Source organism: Mustelus asterias, chromosome 25, assembly GCF_964213995.1.
Source record: "Mustelus asterias chromosome 25, sMusAst1.hap1.1, whole genome shotgun sequence".
Lineage (NCBI taxonomy): Eukaryota > Metazoa > Chordata > Chondrichthyes > Carcharhiniformes > Triakidae > Mustelus > Mustelus asterias.
This window is the reverse complement of record NC_135825.1, coordinates 25,212,930-25,228,389: the sequence shown is the minus strand read 5'-3', so window position 1 is coordinate 25,228,389 and position 15,460 is coordinate 25,212,930. Positions and strand designations below refer to the sequence as shown.

At 46.4% G+C, this 15,460-nt stretch overlaps 1 non-coding gene across 1 annotated transcript; it reads left to right on the top strand.

The window, feature by feature from the left end:
- Nucleotides 1-4,043: 4,043 nt before the first annotated feature.
- Nucleotides 4,044-4,125, top strand: trnak-uuu (transfer RNA lysine (anticodon UUU)). Its single transcript has one exon. It is a non-coding gene; the product is annotated as a tRNA-Lys (tRNA).
- The last annotated feature ends 11,335 nt before the right edge of the window (nt 4,126-15,460 follow it).

The following is a 15,460-nucleotide window of genomic DNA, read 5'->3' as shown; positions in this document are numbered from 1 at the left end:
GCCAAGCAACATCCCTCCAGCATACATCCCTTTTTCGGCTTGGCACAAAAAAACAAGTATGCTCATGTGATGCTGAATTTTGCAGCTTTGTAACACCTGCTGTGAATTGGTCTTTTAAATATTGGATTACAACTGAAACTTCCCAGTCCTGAAACTTTCAGCACACTTCGAGAGAGAGAGAGATCGATACATTGCTTGCCTCTAGCTTCGAGCTAGCAACCCACAGACAGCAGGATTTCCAACACCAGGGAGAGAGAGAGAGAGACAAGAAACATTGCTTTCAGCCTGTGGGTCCAAACAGTTTCTGACAAAAACGAAACTAACGCCCTTTATTGTTCAATTCCGGCCTCGGGTCACTGTCTATGTGGAATTTGCACTTCCTCCCCGTGTCTGCGTGGGTTCCCTCCAGGTGCTCCGGTTTCCTCCCAAAGATGTACGGGTTGATTGGCCATGCTAAATTGACCCCTAGTGTCAGGGGAATTAGCTAGGGTAAATGTGTCATGTTACGGAAATAGGGCCAGGGTGAGATTGTGGTCGGTGCAGACTTGATGGGCCGAATGGCCTCCTTCTGTACTGTAGGGATTCTATGATTCTATGAGTATCATTGCACAAGTAATCTGTGACCTCCATATTTTTCTGACCAAAACGTAATACCTCACACTTACCCATGTTGAAATTACTTTGCCAACCATATCTTCCCATTCTGAAACTTTATTGATGTCTTCTTGTAATCTGTTGCCGTCCTCCTCAGTATTGAGTAACCCTCAAAATTTAGTGTCACCTGCAAATTTAGAAACTGTGTTTTTGATTCCAAAGTCTAAATTGTTAATATAAATTGTGAACTCCAATGATTCTTACAGGATTAATTGTCTGCTTGAATCATTTGATGTTAAATAATTTGACACAATGTAGCTTTAGACAAAGTAGACATTCATTGAATGATTTCTGTGTGTGTGTGTGTGTGTGTGTGCAATCTAGGAAGTGGGTTTTTGTTTCTGTTTGAGGAATGGTTTGCAGTTAAACCAACTTTGAGTGGACTTCAATAATCCTTCAAGTAAATTGCCTTATTGATTTTCATATTACTTACAACAGAAAATCAAAATGCAACTATACTGTGGGAATTATTTTTTACAAGTTTTGGCTGTAGTCTTAATGTTTATGTTTGAAGAGCTTATTTGAAGTGTCTGACACTCAGTGCTGAGTTGAAAGGAGACAAACTGGGCCAACGATACTGGCGAGCGTGCCTGGTTCCCGCCGTTCTTCCCACTGTCAGCCATTTTGGCGTAGGTGGGTTCGAGGCCAGTAGAGCTATCGGCCTCAATGAGGCAGGCAGTCTATTAGAGCTGGTTAAGAGCCTTGTTAAATACGCTGGAAGAAGGCTGACTTGGATTTTGCAGTCAGCCTCCACTGAGCCCACACACAAGGGTCAGGTTAACTGCCTGAAGGCAGGTACTTGGCAAACTGCTGGGAAATCAGCACTTCAAGACGGCTTGGAGTCCCTTGCTGCCTGCTGGGTGTGCGAGCAACCAACTACTTTGTGGAGGCATTTTCCCATCCCTCATAGTAGTGGCCTAGCTGCTATTTCTATTTTTTACTTATAAAAAAGTTATTGAGAGGTCACCTCCATTTGGAAGTGTCCACTTAGACACTATAGATTGCTGCATGCTAATCTTTTGTGATTCATGTACAAGGTCACCCAAAGGCCTTTGTACTCCAGCATTCTGCAGCCTTTCTCATAGAATAGAATCTGTACAGTGCAGAAGAAGGCCATTCGGCCCGTCGAGCCTGTAGCGACCATAATTCCTGTAACCCTCATTTACCCTGCTAATCCCCTGACACTAGGGTCAATTTAGCATGGCCAATCAACCTAACACACACATCTTTGGACTTGATTTAAATAATATTCTGCTCTTCAGTTCATCCTGTCAAAGTAGACAACTTCACACTTTCCCACATTATTTCGCTCACTTGCTTAACCTATCAATATCCCTTTTCAGTCTCTTTGTATCTTCCTCACAACTCTATTTCCTTGTGTGCTGTCTTTATAGGTAGATTTGTAGTGCATGGGCGGCACGGTAGCACAGTGGTTAGCACTGCTGCTTCACAGCTCCAGGGACCTGGGTTCGAATCCCGGCTCGGGTCGCTGTCTGTGGGGAGTTTGCACATTCTCCCTGTGCCTGCGTGGGTTTCCTCCGGGTGCTCCGGTTTCCTCCCACAGTCCAAAGATGTGCGGGCTAGGTTGATTGGCCATTCTAAATTGCCCCTTAGTGTCCCGGGATGCATAGGTTAGAGGGGTTTGTGGGTAAATGTGTAGGGATATGTGGATAGGGCCTGGGTGGGATTGTGGTTGGTGCAGACCCAATGGGCCAAATGGCCTCTTTCTGCACTGTAGGATTCTATGATTCTATGATTCGACTACAAAACAATTGGTCCCTTCATCCTCGTCATTACTCTAGATCATAAATAGTTGAGTCAGGAATAGTGGAGGCCCCAGCCCTGATCCCTGCAGTACTCCGCTAGATATAGTTCTGAAAATGGCTCATTTATCCCAACTCTCTATTCTTTGTTAGTTAGCCATTCCTCTTTCCATGCTAAATTATCACCCCAATGCCATGAGCTCTTATCTTGTGCAATGATATTTTATTTGGCACCTTATCAAATGCCCTTTGGAAATCCGAATAGTCTACTACATTTATTGATTTCCCATTGTCCATGTTGCTTTTTACATCCTCAAAGAATTCTAATCAATTTGTCAATTTGTCTTTCACTAAACCATGTTGACTCTACCTGATTGTACTATGTTTTCTAAATGCCCTGCTACTACCTCCTTAATAATGAAGTCCAGCATTATCCCAATGACAGCTGTTAGACCAACTGACCTATAGTTTCCTGCCTTCTGTCTCCCTCTTTCCTTGAAAATTGGCGTTGCATTTTGCAGCTATCGGATCCACTGGGACCTGTCTGAGACAGGCAAAGGAATAATAAATAATAAACCATTATTTATTGATTTATATTGTAAAGCAGGTTTGTAGAAATAAATAATCAGTTATGTGGTTAAATTATTTTGTCTTTTACTATCCCTGTCTTTGATAGCCGAAAGTCTCTGTTACAAAGCATTCCTTTGTTGGCAGTTTAGTAGTGCAAGTTTCTATACTCTAGTATAAAACCAATCTGGGCTTGTGCAGATCACCCCCTTTCCCTGAGAAAAATCAATGAATACAAATAAGGTATCAAAATCAATATTATGCTAATAGTCATACTATAAATTGGATTCAGCTAAAAAAAAAATGCATTGTACCTTATTTTACATCCCTGAAGACACCAATCCTTTTCATGTGTAAGGTCGGACCATGAAGAGTATTTCCAATCAGTTATGTCTGATAAATGGATGAAAGGTAGAAATTGCTCGGCTAACTTAGCATGCGACTTAACTTTCTGGTTGGAGCTTGACATAGTGAAGTTCTTTCCAATTTCCTATTGCAAACCTTTCAATGTGATTCTAATCTCTGCGCATTTATCTCCCCCAGAATCTGCACACTGAGGCAGAAAGCCAGCTCAATAAAATATGCGTCCAGTGCTGCCTGGGGTGGTGCTTGGAAGAACCAAAACTTGATTTGATGTTGTATTTCAAAATTAATGTTCATTCTATTTTGTTGGCTGACACCAATTAGCTACTCAGAAGGTTGTGATGCTTGTTTAATTTCAGAACGTTCGCCAGATTGCCATAATGAGTGAGCACAGTAAGAAGTCTCACAACACCAGGTTAAAGTCCAACAGGTTTATTTGGTAGTGGCTTTTGCTACAAAATAAACCTGTTGGACTTTAACCTGGTGTTGTGAGACTTCTTACTGTGTTTACCCCAGTCCAACGCCAGCATCTCCACATCATAATGGGTGAGGCACAGGGGACAGTGCCAGAGGGTAGCTTCAATGGGAATCCCCAGGAGAAGTGGTAACACATTGGGAGTTGGTGACAAGAGTAGCAGCTCTGCTTTGCCAGAGGGTTTGAATGTTCCATTCTTGGTCAAATACTAGGTTTCCTGGGTCTTAGACGACCTACTAGCTCAGTTGGTAGAGTGTCAGACTTTTAATCTGAGGGTCCAGGGTTCAAGTCCCTGTTTGGATTTTTTAATTGATTCTCATACAGAGACACAAAGCAGGAATTTCCGGCCGCGCTCGCCCCAAGGCCATAAAATCCTGCTGGAGGTCAACAGACCTTTGCGTGGTCCTGTCCTGCCTGCTACGATTCCTGTGGCAGACAAGATGGGAAAATTTCGCCTACAGTCTTTCACAGCACGGAATGAGTGCCTTGGTCACATTGCGTCTGATCCAGCCATTCAAAGCCATACCTATCCTAATCCGATTTTCCAGCACTTGGTTCGTATCATTGTGTGCAATGGCATTTTGAGTGCTCATATAAATACTTTGGAGTGGCACGGTGGCACAGTGGTTAGCACTGCTGCCTCACAGCGCCAAGGACCCAAGTTCGATTCAGCCCTTGGGTCACTGTCTGTGTGGAGATTGCATGTTCTCCTTATGCATTATGAAAGCAGATTAACGGATGATAAAAGAAAGATTTTACTGTATTCAATGAAGAAAAATAAAATCTGCAAAAGAAAACACACACCGTGTCTGTGTGGGTTTCTGCCGGGTGCTCTGGTTTCCTCCCACACTCCAAAGATTTGTGGATTAGGTTAATTGGCCATGCTATATTGTCCCTTAGTGTAAGGGGGATTAGCGGGGTTACAGGGATAGGGGCTGGATGGGATTGTTGGTGCAGGTTTGATGAGTCGAATGGCCTCCTCTTGTACAGTAGGGATTCTATGTTTTGATTGCTATCTTTATGACTTGGTAGCATTTCTAAATGTTCAAACATACATTAAAATTACTGAACGCCTTTGGCTCTCCGTGCAGCCCTCAACTGCAGACACAGTGTGCTCTTGGAGGTGAAACAAGTGCTAATGATGGCATGGCCCTGTTGGAGACATGATTGATAATCTACATCAGAGTGTCAGGAGCTTATTCAACCGTGGAAGGTCTCACAGTGCTGTTCTCAGATTACATTCACACATGTAATTTTTTTTTAGCAGAAATCACTGAAGAGCAACTAAGAGAAGAAACTCTAATTATTTCCTTCCACTCCAGCTGCTGGGGTCAATAAAGTGCCCATACTGACACCTGCAGAGATCAGGCTTGATCCAGACTGAAATCTGAATCTTAGTTTTTTTTGGCACCACATTGTTCTGCATCAGATAGTGCATTAACTTCTCAACTATTAGGAAAAATATGCATTATATAATCAGATTAATGGATGATAAAAGATAGATGTTACTGAATTCAATGAGGAAAATTAAAATCTGCAAAAGAAAATTGGGTTGTTTCATTCTGTCTCCAATATTGATTGCAGTGCTACTGGGGCACAGTGGTTAGCACTGCTGCCGCACAGCGCCAGGGAGCCAGGTTCAATTCCAGCCTTGGGTCACTGTCTGTGTGGAGTTTGCACATTCTCCCCGTGTCTGCTCTGGGTTTCCTCCGGGTGCTCCAGTTTCCTCCCACAGTCCAAAGATGTGCAGGTTCGGTTGATCAGCCATGCTAAAGTGCCCCTTAGTATCAGGGAGATTAGCAGGGTAAATATGTGGGATTACGGGGTTAGGGCTTGGGTGGGATTGTTGTCAGTGCAGACTCGATGAGCTGAATGGCCTCTTTCTGCATTGTAGGGATTCCATTCTATGATTCTATACATTACATTAAATTAATTACAATATTGGTAACTTTAATTTTCGGACAATGCCATGTTATGTAGTTGAATGCTGCCCTCCAGTGGTGATAATATTTGAATGCAAGAGCCCTTCCAGAGCAGAAAGGATCGCTGTGTTGGGGTAGAAGGGAATAGTTTGCTTGCAGGCAAATTTTAAGTAATGCAACCTGTTAGTCGATATTTCTGACTAACACAACACTTGTATCTATAACAATTATATATTATTCTAACTGCCTCTTCATCCCTCAATTCCTAGATATTTTTCTGTGTTCCCTTCAATTCTCCAAGTGATTCAAGGAAACTTAATAAGATGCCTAATCCTTGAAATCATACCATGGGTTAATAGTGTACAAATATTTAATGAGTTCCTCAGAAGTTCCCATGCTGTTTTCGCAAATGCACTAATCCACTTGCATTTCGATAGCTTAACAATAATTTATTAAAGATGACAGTCTATGCTTCAGAGAAAAGTAGTTTCTAATACAAAGAGAAAATGCTGAATAAACTCAGCAGTTTTGGCAAGAAAGAGCTAACGTTTTAACCCTTCTGTAGAAGGTTCATTTAGACTCCTGGCTGGGATTCTCCCAAAAGAACTAAATGTCTAATGTGCGGGAAATTGGAAGTATTTCCCGCCTGTTTTTTTGGGCGTACTTACCAGAGCAGAACTCCCACACACTGTGCATCGTAGAGTGCCTCAGCGGGCTTCACTCTGATAAGTAGAAGGTGGGGTCTATTCCTGCCCGAGAAGACAGCAGCATAGTGCTGAGCGGGCCACTGCGCATGCGCCGATCTGTCAGAGTGCCCCCCCCCCCTCATTATCGGCCTCCCGCTCGCTGGCCTTCCCGATCGCTGGCCAGCCCTGGAACCCCCCCCCCCTCTAATTGCTGGCCTTCTGACCCCCCAAACTCCCCGATAACTGGCTTACAGGATCTCCCCGGGCCACCCCCAAACTTCCCTCCCCCCCCCATGGCCAGCCGTGACACCCGCAAACAGCCCCAAACCCCCCATCCCGATGACCAGGCCCAATACCACACCCCCGCCTCGATGACCAGCCCCAATAGTCTCCTCCTTCCCTCTCCCAGTGATCCCAACTGCAGAGTGGGAGCAGGCTCCCCCCTACCAACTGCCCCCAATAGGCCCCCCTCCCCAGTAAGCCCTGCCCCCTCTGGCCCCATCCCTTAGAACTGCCAGGTGTCCAGTGGGCAGTGCCAAGGTGCCTGTTGGGGAGTGCCAGTTTGCTCCTTGGACAGTGCCAGGGTGCCAGGCTGGCACTGCCAGGGCGGCATTGCCTAATGGGCACCCCGCCTTCCCCCTGACCACCCGGGGGAGCCTCAATGGCCTCTGTTTCCTCCAGCAGGGTCAGGATGCCTGTTTCCCGTTAGTGGGGAGCAGTCATAAATGCCACTTTAGGGAATCACTCCCAATAGAGGGGGACAGACACTAGCATGCCCGGAGATTACTGTCCTGGGCCCGCTAATGATATTGAAATTCTCATTTCAATATGATTATCAGCGCGGAGCTGCTTACACTAAAAACAGCGCCTGGGAGAATCACAACCGGCTTTACGCTTGTGAACCTCGTTACAGTCTCCCGCTGGCGTCTCAGTGCAGCAGGCCGGTAGAATCCCAGCCAAAATGTTAACTTTGTTTCTCTCCACAGATGCTGCCAGACCTGCTGAGTTTATCCAGCATTTTCTGATTTGATTTCAGATTTCCAGCATTCGCAGCATTTTGCTTTTAATAGTTGTCTTTATAGTAATATTGCACAATGCAATATTTGTAAAATTCGCTTCTTCATTCTTGTTAAATCATTGGTTATCCCGCAGTGTGTGTCCAAACCTCTGATATGCGCTCCAACCAGCCGAGGCTGCCCACTCTGAGTGCAAAATTGGAAAATTACTTCTTGTGTTTGAAGACTAAACACAACCATTTCGAAACACAAAATAAAATACTGCAAATGCTCAAAATCTGAAACTAACAGAAAAATTGCAGTAGATGCTCAGCAAGTTAAGCAGCGTCTCCCAGCATATCAAGATTGGTTATGTGGCCAGATGAGAAAGATTTAAACAAAATAAAAGTCATAGTCAGTCACATAGTTTTCAGAAAGAGAAAAAGAAAGCTAAACTTTGAAATTGGTTATTTGCTCCTTGGAGGCCAAATGGAAAAATGCATTGAGTGCATTTGGAGAGGGTACAGAAAAGATTTACCAGGATGTTGCCTGGTATGGAGGACATTAGCTATGAGGAGAGGTTGGAGAAACTTGGTTTGTTCTCACTGGAGCGACGGAGGTTGAGGGGAGACCTGATAGAAGTCTACAAGATTATGAGGGGCATGGACAGAGTGGATAGTCAGAAGCTTTTCCCCAGGGTGGAAGAGTCAATTACTAGGGGGGCACAGGTTTAAGGTGCGAGGGGCAAGGTTTAAAGGAGATGTACGAGGCAGATTATTTACACAGAAGATGGTGGATACCTGGAACTCGCTGCCGGGGGAGAGAGTGGGAGCAGATACGGTAGTGACTTTTGAAGGGCATCTAGACAAATACATGAATAGGATGGGAATAGAGCGATACAGTCCCCAGAAGGATAGGGGTTTTAGTTAAGTCGGGCAGCATGGTCGGTGCAGGCTTGGAGGGCCGAAGGGCATGTTCCTGTGCTGTAATTTTCTTTGTTCTTTGCTCTGATATTGGAATCAGAGACTGAGGCAGTGTTAGGCAGACACCTTATTAGCATGTAGCATGTGGGTGCAAATGCTTACTGCAGGTCTATCAGTGGAACACACAAGCCCTTGCGACCAGAAATTCTAGTCACCAATCACACTGTGTCAATTTACATGGCTACCTCTGCCACATTCCCCTTGTGTCCTGTGAGCAAGAGGATTTCTCCTGCTTATTTTTTATTATGAAATATCTTCAGGGATTTCCATTGGAACCCATAGAATCCCTACAGTGCAGAAGGAGGCCATTCGGCCCATTGAGTCTGCACCGACTCTCCAAAACAGCATCTTATCGGGCCCTATCTCCGTAACCCCACATATTTACCCCCTAATTCCCCTAACTTCAGACACTAAGGCGCTGGTTTTACCAGCACAGCTGCCCCGAAATTGGGGCGGGCGAGGCTCTCAGAACGGCATTCCCTGTTGGCCTCAGGCGGGAGGTAAAATCAGAGCCAAAGGGACAATTTAGCATGGCCAATCCACCTAACCTGCACATCTTTGGACTCAGGGAGGAAACCGGAGCACTCGGAGGAAACCCACACAGACACGGGGAGAATGTGCAAACTCCACACAGACAGCCACGCAAGGCAGGACTTGAACCTGGGTCCCTGGCACTGTGAGGCAGCAGTGCTAATCACTCTGCTACTGGGCTGTTGCATGAGTGCATGCATGATGCTTCCCAAGTTTTAGCCCCCTTTCGTCACACCCACATCCGCTCCTGGAGAGGTCAGCTGAATCAAAGAGCCAGTCTTCATTAATGCAAATCCTCAATGAGCCTCAGGATCTGGAACGCCACCGGCAGGCAATCTCCAGACCTGGCTGTCTCCTTCCCATTGCTTGTCTTCTCCGGAACGGACAGAGGTTCTGCCACTGAGAATCAACTCAGAAACTTCTGTCGCAGCTGAACCTTTCCTGTTTTCCTTTGGAGTTGTGCAGTTCTCCCTCTGGATTTGTGGTGGGATATCAGAACACCAGAAGAATTTCACAAACTTTCCAGCTATTCAACAGAAAAAAAACCTTGAATCTAAATCACCTGCTGAATTAAAACACCATGTTCATTTCTTTCCCCTCACCATTACATGCCATTTAATAAGAGTTTTATTAAGAGCAGTGTTTATGTAGGAGGTACTTACATTGCAATTCTCTATACATAATTGTCAGTACGGATAGACAAAACCATAAAATGGATCACAACATTTTATAATGAGAAATAAAAACAGAAAATGCTGGAAAATCTCAGCAGGTCTGACAGCAACTGTGGAGAGAGAATAGAGCCAACATTTTGAGTCTGGATGACCAAACATTAACTCCGTTCCCTCTCTGGGGGTCTGTGGGTGAGTATGGGGAGTATGTGTTGCTGGGGGCCTGTGGGAGGGGTATGGGGAGTGTGTGTTGCTGGGGGTCTGTGAGAGGGGTATGGGGAGTGTGTGTTGCCTGTGGAGGGGGGTATGGGGAGTGTGTGTTGCTGACGGTCCATGATGAGGGTATGGGGAATGTGTGTTGCTGGGCTGGGGACAAGCAGAGTTCTTTAACCTCTCCATCTGTGTCTCCCCTTCCCCAAATTCCAAACCCCCTCCCCCCGCCTTCAGATTGACGAGATGGCTTTTGCAATGCAACCCATTGATTTTGCTGTTCTTTTGGTTGCTTCTGGAGTTGAGGGGGGGGAGGGAGCAGGAGGATGAATTGCGGGCAGAGGAGGCCCAGGCCTTACCACTCGCAGGAGGAGTGGGAGATGGCCACCGGAGGCAGGATGTGCCCGCCATTCGCCCTGAGGGGATCAGGCAAGAGAAGAAGGGAACAGTGACCCGGCTGTTCTGCATGAGAGTATCCTTCGAGCAACAGCGCATGCCGCCAACGGCTGCGGTTATGAAAGGAGACAGTGTAACACCTGTGCCATTTGTTGCAGAACCTGGCACCTTGGGGCACGGGGGAGCTCTGAAATTGATGGCCGCCTTAAACTTTTACGACACCAGGTGTGTCCAGATCGTCAGTGGAGACCTTTGTGGCATTTCCCAACCATCCCTCCACAAGTGTGTCAAGGAGGTCATGGATGCCCTGTATGCCCGGGCTGTCTACTATCTTAAATTTGACCTAGGCCCAGTAGGAAGTCTGGGCTGCAGGATTCTTGGCCATCGCGGGGATGCCAAATGGGCTATAGACTGCACCCACATCGCCCTCAAGGCCCCAGTGAAGGATGCAGGGAGATTTGTGAACAGAAAGGACTTCCATTCAATAAATGTGCAATTAGTGTGTGACCATCAGCTGAACATCATGCTCCTCTGTGCCAGATAGCCCAGCAGTGTCCATGACAGTTTTATATTGGGGAATGCTGATGTCCCGGAGGTCTTTGAGGAGGAGACCAGGGTGCAGATATGGCTCTTGGGGGTGTGGGGTCCCTGCTTTGGACTTGGCTGATGACACCTGTATGGAGGCCTGAGACTGATGTAGAGGCCCAATATAATGAGGCCCATGTCGCCACTCATTCAATAGTGGAGCAGTGCACAGGGCTGCTCAAAATGCCGCTCTGGCAGGGCCCTCCAATATAGCCCCTTGATATCATCCCATGTTGTGGTGGTATGCTGTGTCCTACAGAACCTGGCGCAGCAGCAAGGAGACCTTTTGGAGGAGGAGAATGTGGAGACCGACCAGCCGGGCGTCGCCGGGGGGGGAAGCCACTCAGCAGGAGGAGGAGGAAGAGGACAACGAGCACACCACCCAGGCGCTGGAGGGCTGGTGGCAGCAAGGATCAGACATGCGAGGGCGGTGAGGGAGGCCCTGATCACCATGTGCTTTGGTCATGAGGGGCCTGTGTTGCTGCACATCAGTTCCATTTCTTCCCCCACCCCCTTGGAGTCCGACAATCTCCTGCAACATTGCAACACGAGAATGGTGGGCCTGGCTACGCTGTGTTAGCGAGTTTCTGTGGCAGGCAGGAGGGTGATGACGACTCGCTAAGTGCCATTGTGATGATGCCCTGGTGCAGACAAGTCTGACTCCTACCTGAGCTCCACATGCACGCTGGCACCTGTGCCCATGTCTGGGTGGTGAGTAAGGGAGCACTAAACCCCTAGGCAAGGGTCCTGGAGCAGGTGGGGTGTTGGGGGAAGGAATCTCCCATGGGTTCTGGGGATGCCATAGCAGATGCTGTAAGTCGCTACCAATGCATGTCACCTGCTGTAGCCAGTGAATTATTTGAGTGCCTTGATTTTCTCAGTAGCAGTGCGTTGAGGGGCCTCCCCCACTGACATCAACATACGGTGACAGTCAAGGTAAGTACATTTCTGTTCGAGCCTAATTATAGACAGGTTAGTCACAGGTGTGGGGTGAAATAACATTTATTGTTGCCTATAATAGCGCCTGCAAAATAAGTGATAATATAAAAACATGTGAACGTGAGACTTTAAAGTGCCTAAATATTCTATCTACCTAGTGTTGCCCTTCACCCGTGCCATCTTAGTGCCGCTACAACTTCTTAACCTTATGTGGTCTACCACTATGTCTTGGTATCTCCCCAGGATGTACATCAGAGATGGAGGTGGCCAGCTGCCTACTACACCCCGTGGCCTGTGATGCATTTACCATGGGTAATCCGCCTAATTTACCCATTTTATGACACTAAGGGGCAATTTAGCATGGCCAATTCACCTAACCTGCACATCTTTGGACTGCAGGAGGAAACCAGGGCACCTGGAGGAAACCCAGTTAGACACAGGGAGAATGCGCAAACTCCACACACAGTCACCCAAGGTTGGAATTGAACGCGAGTCCCTGGCGCTGTGAGGCAGCATTGCTAACCACTGTGCCACCCTGCTGCAACTGTTCAGTGACATCCTTAACGTGAGCATCACAGAGGCAACATACCAACCTGGATTCATTAAATCACGATTGTTTTTTTTCCCCAATCTTCCTCCTGAACCTTGTATAGCTAAACCAGCCATGGTACCAGGGACTTGGCTCTGGCTGCGTTCACCAGAGGAATCATCACTCTCATTGTATTCTGACTGAGTGGAGAGTGTGATGCACTCAGGACTCCTCTTATTTCTTGCCTGGTCATTTCTGACTGCCTGGTAGCCACCCAGTGCCTCTCCCTGCACACTTAACTGCAGGGTAACCAGATCCAGAAACATGCTACCCGTGCAGCTCTCAGCCACGTGGAGACACAAGCTGTCACTCAAGCTCTGAAACGCTGAGCTCGAGCTGCCCCAGCTGACCACACTTCCCACACGTGTGACTGTCCAGCAGTTCCCAAATTACACTATGTACATTCCACAGGGCTGAGGATCTGTACCATGCCTCTATCCATTGAAGTAACTAAACTGAACAGAAATGAACTAGATTTATAAAACTTTCCCTTGCTTGTGCCTCTGGTTCACCTGCCTGCTACCCTGTGATGCTGTTCCTTGTATTGTTTTGTAGTACTCTGATTCTTTGCTTTCGACTTGCTCACTCAAAATCTCCACATCCACTTTAATCTGTGCATCTCTGTTTTCCCTCAGGCTCACTCTCCTTGGCTCAACTCTCCAACATGAGATACTGCATGTCTTATGTGCTGTGAACATGTAAGAGCCTCAGAGGGTATTATTGACTAGACCTTGCACAAATGGTAATTAGCAGAACAGATTTGTCCTGAAGTGTATGCCTTGCATGTTCTGACTAAAATGTCAAGTTTCTCCTTCAAATTCCAGCATCTTTATTGCTGCCAGCAACAGATAAGTTGTCATTTATTCTGTGAATAGTTTTCAACTCAGCAGATTGCTAAAAATATAAATGTGGCTTCACTCCCAGCCTCTCCTTCTGTGACTGGTTTACACCTTCCCCACGCATGGAAGGGAACAAACAGGCTTGGAGCCCGAGCTCCTTTGCAGCATGCTAACTCAGGGAGTTATGAGTATGTACCCAGGCATTAAATTCCCAAACAAAAACAGAAAATGCTGGAAAATCTCAGCATCGGTGCAGAGAATGCTGTCAGACCTGCTGAGATTATCCAGCATCTAGTCCCTCCATGCCGACACTATAGGTAAGAAAGTCCACCAACACTTCTGCTTTCTCAGGAAGCCAAGGAAATTTGGCATGTCTGCTACAACACTCACCAACTTTTACAGTAGTAGCATAGAAAGCATCCTTTTTGGTTGTATCACAGCTTGGTATGGCTCCTGCTCTGACCAAAGCCGCAAGAAATTATAAAGGGTTATGAATGAAGCCCAATCCATCATGCAAATCAGCTTCCCATCCATGGACTCTGTCTACACTTCCCACTGCCTCAGAAAAGCAGCCAGCATAATCAAGGACCCCACGCTTCCGTCGGGACTAAAGTTTGAGATCATGTACCAACCGACTCAAGAAAAACTTCTTCCCTGCTCCATCAGACTTAATGGACCTACCTTATATTAAGGTGATCTTTCTCTACATCCTAGCTATGACTGTAACACTACATCCTGCACCTTTTCCGTTCCTTCTCTATGTACAGCTTTGTATAGCAAGTAGGAAACAATACTTTTCACTGTATACCAATACATGTGACAATAATAAATCAAATCAAATCATTTTCAGTTCTTGTTTCCAATTCCAACATCCGCATTATTTTGCTTTTAATTAAATTCCCAAATTTCAAATTAGTGCAAGAATCACATCAGCAATTAAGTGTGTAGCAGAGTTCAACAGCATCAGAAATATGACCTGTTGGAACTCAGTTGGAACTCAGTAGGCACATCGCTGGGTAAATATTTCTATGTGGCAGCAATGGGAATTCAGAGATTTACTACAGAAATTGCGGCAAGTTATTCTTTTGAAGGAACGTTAGGAAATTTGTAGGTTCAAGTACCTTAAGCAAAGCAAAATTTCAAACTGCACTTCACATCTGGGATCTTACTGAACATAATCAATCACTACTACAATCATATGCACTGATGAACAGCTAGATGTCAAATTTGAAATTCTTCAGCCAGTTGGCAGTCTCCTCATCTGCCTTAATTTTACTCATGGGCATCACTGGCTGACCAGCATTTATTGCCCATCTCTAGTGCAGTTGAGAGTCAACCACATGCTATGACTTTGGAGTCACATGTAGGTCAGACCAGGTAAGGATGGCAGATTTCCATCCCTAAAGGACGTTGGTGAACCAGGTGGGTTTTTCTGACAATCGACAATGGTTTCATGGCCATAAGTAGATTCTTCATTCCAGATATTTTTTTGTACTGATTTTGAATTCCACCATCTGCCTTGGCGTACTTTGAACCCAGGTCCCCAGAACATTAGCTGAGTTTCTGGACTAATTGTCTAGCGATAATACCACTAGGTTAGCGCCTGCCTCGTGTAGGGCATTGAGACCACCACTGATGCATAGCTCGGGCCACTTGTCGATTTTATGCACCATGGCTTGCACTTCACCACAGTTGCACAGTTTCTCAGTGACCCCAGCAGAAGAGGTTGTTGCGGCAGGGTCCGACTCCAGTGTGAAACCTGTTCAGTTTGACCCATTCACCAGGCAGGAGGTGGAAGCCTGGGATTTGCAACATGGGATCATCAACCAGTTGCTGATTCTGGGCTGAGTTGTTGGTGTTGTGCAACAGGTCTTCCACAGGTCTGTCACAGAACTGCCTACCTTGGGCAGGGTGGTCCAAATTGGCCGCCTTAAGAGGCGTTGGCCAGGTGGGTGGGGGATGTCTTCTGGTGGGGGTGGTGAATCTCTGGAATTCTCTGCCCACTGAAGTGGTGGAGGCTACCTCGTTGAATATGTTTAAATCACGGATAGATGGGATTCCTGATCGGTAAGGGAATTAGGGGTTGTAGGGATCAGGCAGGTAAGTGGAACTGATCTGCTTCAGATCAGCCATGATCTTATTGAATGGCGGGGCAGGCTCGAGGGGCTAGATGGCCTACTCCTGCTCCTATTTCTTATGTTCTTATGTACCAGTGGCCAGTCTGGATTTTTGTGCACTCTTTCCAGCAATCATGCTGTGTTAGCTTCACGACAGATTTGTAGTGGCACAAAG